This window comes from Hipposideros armiger, unplaced genomic scaffold (assembly GCF_001890085.2).
Source record: "Hipposideros armiger isolate ML-2016 unplaced genomic scaffold, ASM189008v1 scaffold_431, whole genome shotgun sequence".
Lineage (NCBI taxonomy): Eukaryota > Metazoa > Chordata > Mammalia > Chiroptera > Hipposideridae > Hipposideros > Hipposideros armiger.
In genome coordinates, this window is record NW_017731781.1 from 1,313,626 (window position 1) to 1,323,020 (window position 9,395).

At 42.7% G+C, this 9,395-nt stretch overlaps 1 pseudogene; it reads right to left on the minus strand.

Moving 5' to 3' along the window:
- Positions 1-3,721: 3,721 nt before the first annotated feature.
- Positions 3,722-9,395, minus strand: part of LOC109394638 (40S ribosomal protein S12 pseudogene) — a 6,012-nt pseudogene continuing 338 nt past the window's right edge.

Consider the following 9,395-nt stretch of genomic DNA (forward strand, 5'->3'; position numbering starts at 1 on the left):
GTTTCCAGGGGATGGAGGCAGAGGGGAATAGGAGTAACTGTAATAGGCACAGGGTTTCTTTTCATGTTGATGAAAATGCTCTAAAATTGATTGTGGTGATGGTTGCATAATTTAATAAATATACTAAACAACACTGACATGTATACCTTAAAAGGGTAAATTTTATGTTATTTATGTAAATTTTATTTATCTCAATAAAGTTGTAATAAAAAATAAGGAAATACAGGATATATAGGTTAATTCCCCCATTTTTTTCTTAACAAAATATAGCATACTGTGTATACTTTTTTTTTTTTTAAGATTTTTATTGGGGAATTGGGGGATGGGAACAGCACTGGGGAATTGGGGGAAGGGAAACAGACAAGTTGCTGTCGTTCTGTTCTTCAGTCTAGTTGTGGAGGACGTCGCTTCACTGGCCCAAGTTGGCACCATCATTGCTCTCTTCCCGGGCAGATCAGTAGCCGGCCTCTGGATGGCACCCACAGCGGCTGCTGGCCACTCATGCTGGCTGCCGGCCACTCACTGTAGCCCCTGTGGCAACCCACTGCCACAGGGGTTACAGCCCACACCGTCGCCGGCGACTCACGGCAGCCCAGCTCCAGGTCGAGCTGCCGTTCAGTGTTTCAGCTGTAGAGGGCAGTGTCATTGGCCCTCATATGTGGGATCCGAACCGGGGCCCTCTGCCGTCCCATGCCAGCTCTTAACCAACGCGCCACTCAGCCGGCCCTGTGTACACTTTTTGAACCCTGCTTTTTTTCACTTAACATTATATCTTGCTATTCACTTCATATTAGTACACAGAACTCTTCTTCATAGTTTTTATGGCTACATAGTATTCAATTATTTAGCTGTACCATATATAATTCAAAAAGTTTCCTATGTAGGTTGCATTTGAGTTGTTTCTAACATTTTGTTATTAAAAATAATGCTCCAATTAATAGCCTTCTGTATTTGTTGTTCCATATTTTTGCAGATATATCCTCAGGGTAACTTCCTATAGAAGAGATTACTGGGTCAAGGGTAAATGCATATGACTATATAATTTCATTAAATATTGCCAAATTTTCCTTCTACAGTGTTTGTTCTGTTTTGTGCTTCCAACAGCAACGTAAGAGAGATTGCCTGTTTTCTTCACAGCCCACTAATAAAGTAGGTTGTCAACCTTTTGAATTTTTGTCAATCAATGGTTGAGAAACAGTATCTCAGTGTAGTTTTCAATTTGAATTCTATTTTGAGTGAGGTTGAGCATCTTGAGTTTAAAGAACTTCTCATGCCTTTTTATTTATTTATTTTTAAAAAGATTTTTATTGGAGAATTGGGGAAGGGAACAGTGTTGAGGAATTGGGGAAGGGGAACGTTGTGTTTTTCCAGGACCCATCAGCTCCAAATCAATTTGTTGTCCTTCAGTCTTAGTTGTGGAGGGTGCAAGCTCAGCTCCAAGTCCAGTCGCCGCAGGGAGGGCACAGCCCACCATCCCGTGTGGGAGTTGAACTGGCAACCTTGTTGTTAAGAGCAAGAGCTCTCACCAGCTCACAGGCAGCTTAGCTCGGGCGCAGCTCACTGGCCCATGTGGGAATTGAATCAGCAACCCTGTTGCTCAGAGCTCACGCTCTAACCAACTGAGTCACCTGGCCAGCCCTTCTGATGCTTTTTTAAATGAACTGTTTTCTTTTGCCCATTTTTCCATCAGGGTTTTGGTCTTATTTCTCTAGATTTATATATACATATTATAGCTGTTGACTATAAATATCATCTAAACTGGTGACTCCCAAACCACATGCCATACCTGAGCTCCAAATCTGTATATCCAACTATCTACTTGACATTTTTACTTAGATACCCAACAGGCTCTAGATCCAACATGGCAAAAACAGAACTCTTTATTTTTCCCCTCAGCAAATGCTCATTAAAAAAAATTATACCCAAACACATGATCATTTTTTTTTTGTTTTTGTATCTCCTCTGGTATAACCTTGGACCAGGCCACCATCGTTTATCTCCCTGACTATGGCAGCACCTCCTAACTGGCCTCCCCACTTCCTCTTTACCTCTCCCCTCCCCCCAAATCCATTTTCCAAATAGTGACCAGGGTGCTCTCTTTAAAAGTGTGAATGAAATCCTATAGCTCTTCTGTTGAAAACTCTCAATGGCTACCCACAGTAGATGGAATAAAATAGAATATAATTCAATTCCTTGTGGGTTCAATGACTTATAGGATTTGATCCTTGCCTACCTCTCTAATTGTCTCCCAACCACTCTGGCCCTCATTCTCCCTGCTCTAGTTATCATGGCTTTCTTTTGTTTTACAAGTTTCTCCTCTTTTTGCATGAATATTCTTCCCCTCCACATCTTCCTGTGGCTGCCTCCATCTTCCCACTCAGGTCTCAGCCAAAGCAACTCCAGCCCCACCCACTATTGCTCTAGTAGATTTTATTCAAAGCCTCTCCCCAACCCAGTTGCTGTTCTGGACATCTTAGTAATATGAGCACACAAATTCACCTTCTTTTTAAAAACCAGTATGAGTGGTTTTTCTCTTGCAACAAAGATAATTCTAGTTAGTATATTTATAAAAACGTATCAATAATAAAGGTGGCGTTTCAAATCAGTTGGGGAAATAACGATTTGGGAACAACTGCCTAACCATCTGAAAAAATAAAGTTAGATTCCCTACCTCATACCATCTAAAAAGTTATTCCTAGTAGATTAAAAAGCTAAAATGAAAAAAATGAAGCTATAAAAATATTGGGAAAACTATTGAGAATACATTTACGAAATTGGGAATGAGAAAGGTCTTCTTGGACAAGATAAAAAATTCAGAAACTATGAAAAGGTAGATAAGTTGGCAATTAAAATGTAAAACTTCTGTAAATACATAATACTACTAGTATTATTAAAACTAAAAAACAACAAACTGGAAGAAAACACACTGTGTATAACATACAAAATATTAATATCCAGAATGTTAAGCATCCCTACAAATCAATAATTAATAAAAGACAACCAGTGACAAATGGAGAAAAGATAAATAAAATTCATTGTAGAAAAAATACAAACAGCTAATAAAAATATGGAAAGATTTCTAACCTCACTGATATTCAGGGCAATGCTTATTAAAATGACATTAATATATAATCTTTTACCCATCAGATTGGCAGACATAAAGAAGGTTGATAAAAGTTAGCATTGGCAGGCCGGCTGGATGGCTCAATTGGTTAGAGCGCGAGCTCTGGGCAGCAGGGTTGCTGGTTTGATTCTCACATGGGCCAGTGAGCCGCGCCTGAGCAGAGCTGTTGCTGAGCTGCAAACGGGCGGCCGGATGGCTCAGCCAGTGAGAGCTCTTGCTCTTAACAACGTTGCCAGTTCGACTCTCGCATGGGATGGTTGGCTGCGCCCTCCCTGCGGCGACTAGACTTAGAGCTGAGCTTGTGCCCTCAGCTTGTGCCCTCCACCACTAAGGTTGAAGGACAAAACTTGACTTGGAGCTGATGAGTCCTGGAAAAACACAATGTTCTTCTTCCCCAATTCCCCAACATTGTTCCCTTCCCCAATTCCCCAATAAAATTAAAAAAAAAAAAAAGCCAGCCAGCATTGGCAAGGATGTGACAGCAAGAAAAACAAACATGCACTTTGGAGTCAGACAAAGTTGGATTTGAATTCTGGTTCTTCCATTCACTGTTTGATTTGGGCAAGACATTAAAAAAAAAAAGCCAAGTTTATTTGTTCATTTCTTTCATTTGAAGTACTCCTTGATGACATCCTTGGCCTGAGACTCTGCTATAATCCTTAACCACCAACAACTATAACCAACCAACCACTTCACCAGGCTTTCCCTCTCTGTCAATTTTACAGAGGCTGACCCATTCCCCAAGTTTCTTGTTGTCATCAACCTTAATTAGGCTGATTTGGTGTGCAGCACAGAGGGCCTCCACCCCCTTGACATACATAGGTTCATTGTAGTTGGTTGCAAGCACACACAAATGGGCTTGGCGCTTGTCTAAGGCTTTGGCAGCTTCGTGCATTCCTCATGCTAGGCCATCGTGGATGAGGGAGGTCTTCAGCACCTCTGTAAAGCAGTATTAACATCCATTACACCTCCAGCAGCAATGCCGTCCTTGGCCATGGCGGTGGGTTACAGGTGGAGTAGAATCTTGAATGCACCCAAGTTGCTGCCTCCGTGCTACTCTGTTGCGGCAGGGAAAGAAGTTGGGCAAGTTATTTAACCTCTGAGCTCTGGGATGATAATGGAATCTACTTCAAAGAGTTGTGATGAAGATGGAGGAGATAATACAGGTAAAATCTCTAGCATTATAGTAAGTGACGGGTTAAATGGTGGATATTAGTAGCAGTACTAATGGTTAAAATTATGGTCTGTAATTCAATGAGAAGTGAAAGGCAGATGAATGGCAACCAAATAGAATTGAATCACATAGATTTAATCTGCAGACTGTAGATCTTCTCACCACCACCGATTCCTTATTATTTGCTCCATATATTCTTAGTGTTATTCATTTGATCATCCATCCATCCATTTATTCATTCAATAAGTATTTATTGAGCACATCTTATGTTAGGCATTAGACATACAATATTAGAAATAAATGACAATCTCTATTTTCTGGGTGTTGACAACTTCCCCCAATGAGAAAGAGACACATAGCTAGTTGGCAAGAAAATATAGCATGGGAGTTACACATATGGGCATTGGACCCAGACAATCTAGGAGTGACTTCCATCTCTATCACTTACTAGCTCTGTGACCCTGAATGAGTTATTTAACCCCTTTGGTCACATCATCTATAAAATGGGTTGACAACAGTCCTCCCTCCCCCCCCCCAGCCAGATCCCCATCATAAGGTTCTTTAGAGGATTAAATGAGTCAATGCACGGGTAAAATACTTTGCCCAGTGCCTGGCACATGGTATACACTAGATGTCAGTGACTTTTATTTCCAGGCAATTATGCCACTGTGTGGTAGACGTTATATAAGGGGGATTCTGAGAGAAGGGAGAACGCACCAGATGAAAAGATACTTGTCTATCTAGCAAACTGCATATTTAAGTAATAATGGGTCCCTCTTTGTATTATTAATCAACAGCAAATATAGAACTGGAATAAGAACTTCTAATCAGCATGAGATAAGCAATGTGATATCATTTCTGTCCAAAGCAAAGAAACTTGCTTGACATTTTAGCCTTGGGACCTTATCTAGTGTAAATGGGACAGTTCCGTTAGGCTTTGGGAATATTGGAAATTTCTGCCCTAGATCTCTGGGAATACTTTCACAGTCTGAGTTCTAAGGTGCATAGGTCCTTCTTCCCCAGGATGGAAACTACTGATCTAGGAAAAAAAGAGGGAAAGGAGGGAGCAGACATTTATAGAGCAATTACTGTGTGTTAGGTGCCAGGTACTTTATCGCTTTAGTCCTCCTGATGTGCCATTAGACTGGTCTATTATCCCCATTTTAGAGATAAGTAAACAAGGGCTCAAAGAAGTTAAATAATATGTTCTGAGTCAACAGCTAATCTGTGTCAGAATTTCCAGGTCTTCCGATTCTAAGCCTGGAGCCCTTCCCTGGACATCAACCTGCATCTTGTGAGAGTATGAGAAAGAAGTCATCCTTTAGTTTGGGGTACTCTCCTATAAAATTCTCACTTGGGAGAGGAATGGGGCAAGGATGGATTGGAGCCCAGGTCCCAGGAGGGGAAGGTAGCTGCTCGTGGCCAAATGGACGAGGGGATAACTGTAGAGAGAGGGACCAGGCTGGGGTATTACGGTTGAGGACATAATGGTGTCTGTCCCTGATGGGGGCTTTCTGGGAACCCTCATCGAGGAAGCCAGCACCCAGGTTGGTACTTTCCAAGTCTCCATGTGCCTGGAAGCAGACCGGTGATCCTTCCCGATAACCTGCCCTGAAGCTGTCCTTATTGAAAACCAGAGAAGTATGGTACCCTGACCCTACCCCATGGTCCCTTCCTGCCCTTGAGAATTTGGGTCCCCGAAAGGACCCAACACTACTGAGTACTATCAGCTGAACCCCAAGTTGGGACACCTGGTCTGATAGCCATGTCTATACTTACAGAAACCACAGGATAGAATTTTGAAATGGAACTTATCCAGGAAAATTTAGTTTATCTACTCTGCCTATTGTCCAACTTTTGGGTTGCTGTGAGGAGTTACACGAAATAATACTATACACAGGAAAGCATGTAATAAATTTTAAAGTGCAGCAAACTTATTACTGTCATTACAGAATACTAAATTAAAAAGGACTATAAAGATAGTCTAGTCCAGGGGTCGGCAAACTTTTGAGACGGAAGAGCCGCCAGGGGTAAGCAAACTGTGGCTCGTGAGCCACACATGCGGCTCTTTGGGTATGTACATGGGGCTCTGAAGTAAAATTGAAAATGAAAATAAAACTATCATAGTTCCATTTATAAAATTTTTAAAGGATATTATTCACATAATGGTGATTATGTAAAAATATATTTATGGCTCTCGAATAAATTTTAAATTGTTGTGAGGGACAGGATAGGCTCTTCCAGGGGTCGGCAAACTTTTGAGATGGAACGTACCCAAAGAGCCGCATGTGGCTTGTGAGCCGCAGTTTGCTGACCCCTGGTCTAATCTAATCCCCCAACTGTAGCAGGAATCCCTTCTACAGCACCTCTGACCAATTGCCAGCCAGCTCTACTTGCACACTTGCAGTGACAGGGAGCTCACTCCCCGAAAGGAAGCCACTTCCTTCTCTGGTTAGCTCTGAGAAAAAGTTCTTTAGATTGAGTTGAAGCCTGTCTTGCTGCAATCTCTGGGCATACAGCACATTTGTGCCCACTGTCCTCCAGGATTTTGGGACAGTCTTGACAGCCCAAGGCATCTTTTTCCCCCAGACTAACTTTCTCTGATATCTCCATGTACTTTGCACGGAATAAGTTTCATTCCTTGGGACTCCACCCACTGCAGCTGGTCGGCGTCTCCTTGCAAATAATGGTGCCTAGAACAAACACAACACTGCTGATGTGTCCTGATCAGGGCAAAGTGCGGGAGGTATCACCTCCTACAATCTACACTCTGCAGCTCTATTAATGAAGCACAAAACGAGTGCTTTCCAGCAGTTGCAGTGAATTTGCTCATTTTAAGCTTTAATCAGCAAGCACTCCCAAATCTTTATCACCTAAACTACATCCAAGTTTGTGCTTCGCTTCCCAGATTTATAATTAGTTTAAATGGACCCACGTAAAGAAAGATCACATTGACAGCACCATGGAAGGTAGGCTTTTATGTGCCCTCCTTAATCACATGCCCCTCTTTCCCTGGTCCAGGGACCACTGTCATGACTCCTTGATACTGGTTCTCTCCCTACTTTACAGTTTACCAACTATGTGTGCATAATGTTTAGTTTTGCCAGTTTTGGTACTTTATATATAAATGGAATCATGCTGTATTTCATAATTTGCTTCTGTCTTTCAAAATTGTAAGATTCATCTATGTTGACTATGTGTCTTTCATTTGTTCATTTTCATTGCTGTAGAGTATTCCATTGTATGAATATTTTAAAATTTATTTGTTCTACTGTTAATGGACATTTGGGTTACTTATGTATTTGTTGTATTATGCCACTATGAATAATTTTGTGAACATGTGCAGTGTAATTGATAAGTAATTGTTTCAAGTGTTTAAATCTTATCTCCCAATTTCCTTTAGAACATAAAAATCATCTCTTTTACCCTTAATAAAGGCTTTAAGCACACACTAGTTTTCTTTAAATATATATATGTTGGGGTGGAATTGCTCGGTTTAGGGTTTATTTAAAAATATGAAAATATACATAACTCTTACATCTCCTATCTGATTTGAAAAATTGTTTTTCAACCACCTCCTTGGCATGGGGAGCTCCAGGTGTCCAAACCAGCAGCCTGACCATTTTGATTAATGATCTTGAGGGGCTGGCTGCAAGCCCCAGATTATCAATGGCAATGAATGTGTCTTTCACTCATTGGAAGGTGCCCCTTCTGCAGACAGCATCCACATCTGCTATCTTTATGGCCACTGCCTCGCATTAGTCATCACAAGACAGAGGATGCACTAGGCGGCCTTATCCTGGACAAAGGTCTCCCAGCCAAGCCCACATCTGCTCACCCAGGAAAGTCATTTATGGAAAGGTGAGGGTTGGGGGGAATGACTCTGTTTGCCTTCCCAAAGGCACACCAGCCATCCAAGGATATTAACTGCTTAGAAATTTTCGTCTGTATATAGGCCCACCCGTGATGTTAGCAAGATTTAAGTCAAAAGTAGATGCCACACGTCTACCTAATTATTTAAAATTATAAATCACTCCAACTAACTCGTAACCTTAGTATATTCTATTCTGCTTGGACAAATATACATCTTCAATGACGCAGAAGACCTGGTTCACATTTAGAATTCCTGGACTCCTCAGGTTTATGAACTTGAATGAGGTGGTGATGGCAATGCAGGCCCTGGCCCCACTGTTGGCTTGCAGCCCACCTGCCTTCTTTTCCCACCTCTGTCCTGCACTAGCGATTTGTGGACACAGCAGCTCAAATGTCCAAATGCTGTGCCACCTACTCCAAACACAGCTGCCCCTTAGCCACTTTTAGGGATGTCCTAACTCTGTCCTAGAGAGAATGGACCTGGGGAAGAGGCTACAGCCTTCAGACATTTGGGGAAGGAATTCTGGGGTCTGGGGTTCCCAGAACTTGGCACAAGAGCTAGGTTGGTATGTTCCCTGGACCTGTGAACTCACCCTGTGGTAGGAGTGTGGCCAGAGAGGGGCTAGAAGGGAGCCTCTAACTACGGGGCCTAAGGTAGGCTCTCTTGCTCAGGTATAAGGGCAGTACTGTCTGTTTTATCATCTCTCCTCTCCTTCCTGAATGCAGGCATTGTGTCTGGTTCTATCTATAGCATTTATCACAGTGCCTGGCAACTAAGTCACATAGTACGCAGGTGCTTAATAGAAACAGTTCCTCACATTTTACCTCATTTCAACTCTTCTCAGCCATCACGCAGATGAAGGCTGTGAGGCTCAAAGTGGTTGGTTAAGTGACTTGCCCAAGGTCATACAGCTAGAAGTGGTAGAGGCTGGATCTGCACTCACGTCACCAACCGGCCCCCTCTCTCGTCTTTCTTCTTATTTTTTCTTTGCCTTTGTACTGGAACGAAGGGATGGAGGCGGCCGCTCTAAACTGCCGGGCTTTTCCTGCCGCCGTCTCTCCTCCGCTCCTTTCTATCCCTCTCCTCCCCAATCCATTCTTCTACCGCGCTCCAGCAGCCGGCTCCTCTGCGTTCCGAGCCTCCCCACCCACCCGCTCACAGGCCCCTCGCGAAGCCCCGCCCCTCCTCAGGCCGACGTCACGTGCCGCCCCGTTCTCCCCCAC